The sequence below is a fragment of the Drosophila miranda genome (genome assembly GCF_003369915.1).
Source record: "Drosophila miranda strain MSH22 chromosome Y unlocalized genomic scaffold, D.miranda_PacBio2.1 Contig_Y1_pilon, whole genome shotgun sequence".
NCBI classification, from domain to species: Eukaryota; Metazoa; Arthropoda; class Insecta; order Diptera; family Drosophilidae; genus Drosophila; species Drosophila miranda.
The window spans coordinates 2151791-2153459 of record NW_022881603.1 but is presented as its reverse complement, the minus strand read 5'-3'; positions in this window follow the sequence as shown (position 1 = coordinate 2153459).

The following is a 1669-nucleotide window of genomic DNA, read 5'->3' as shown; positions in this document are numbered from 1 at the left end:
CACAAATCTAATATACCCCAATACTCATTTTGAGTATCGGGTATAAAAACTATATTTTATGAGATTCTGAACAAGTACAGAAAGGACGACTGGAACATTCTATCAACAGATGCCTCAGTTACAGAAAGTACATGTGGCATAGGAATAGTAGAATGGCCTAGTGGAAATATCCACAAGTACAAAATAGACGAGGGGAACGTTGTGAGTTGCTGCGGACACCGCAACTCTACAGTTATACCCGATACTAAGTCAGTATGGCTCTCCGGCAGACGCCGCTAATATTGAACGACACGACAAAGAGTGCGTACGAGAGAGACAGAAAATCAGTCTGAGCGTGACGTCGGGGCTGCGTAGCCAGTGCAAATTGATTTGTTCCTTTTGGCTATAAAAATGATCTGATCTGATCCAGATTCAGCAATCTGATAGATATGATCATTATCTATGATTCTGCGTTTTTAGTTTTCTCGTATCCTCAATATTGTGGATGCAACAGATTTTCGTCCTTTGTGGGGCGGAAGGGGGTGGGGCGAAATTTTGAGATATAAGTTTTAAAGTGAGATCTAACAGGAGTGCGGATACCAAATTTGGTTACTCTAGCCTTAATAGTCTCTGAGATTTGTGAATATCCCCAGATTTTCCTCCTTTGCGGGGCGGAAGGGGGTGTGGCGAAATTTTGAAACAAACTCGTCTCGGTCCGATATATTAGGAGTGTGGATACCAAATTTGGTTGCTCTAGCTTTTATAGTCTCTGAGATCTAGGCGCTAATGTTTTACTCTAAGCAAAGCCGGCTATGCTACGTGTGTGTTAGAGAGAGTCAGGGCGAGAAAAAATGAAATTGTTTTCTTGATGCTGGCTATAATAATAATACGATCTTATTCAAATTCTGCAGTCTAAAAGATATGGTCATTCTCTACGATTCTGCGTTTTTGGTTTTCTGGTATCTTTAAAATTGTGGATGCCACAGATTTTCGTCCTTTGTGAGGCGGAAGTGGGCGGGGCGAAGTTTTGAAATATTTTTGTAGCAGTGACATATCACAGAAGTCTGGATCCAAAACATCGTTGCTCTAGCTCTTATAGTCTTTGAGCACTAGGCGCTAATAGGGACGGACAGACGGACAGACGGACGGACGGACAGACGGACAGACAGACATGGCTCAATCGACTCGGCTATTGATGCTGATCAAGAATATATATACTTTATGGGGTCGGAAACGATTCCTTCTGGACGTTACACACATCCACTTTTACCACAAATCTAATATACCCCAATACTCATTTTGAGTATCGGGTATAAAAACTATATTTTATGAGATTCTGAACAAGTACAGAAAGGACGACTGGAACATTCTATCAACAGATGCCTCAGTTACAGAAAGTACATGTGGCATAGGAATAGTAGAATGGCCTAGTGGAAATATCCACAAGTACAAAATAGACGAGGGGAACGTTGTGAGTTGCTGCGGACACCGCAACTCTACAGTTATACCCGATACTAAGTCAGTATGGCTCTTCCGGCAGACGCCGCTAATATTGAACGACACGACAAAGAGTGCGTACGAGAGAGACAGAAAATCAGTCTGAGCGTGACGTCGGGGGCTGCGTAGCCAGTGCAAATTGATTTGTTCCTTTTGGCTATAAAAATGATCTCATCTGATCCAGATTCAGCAT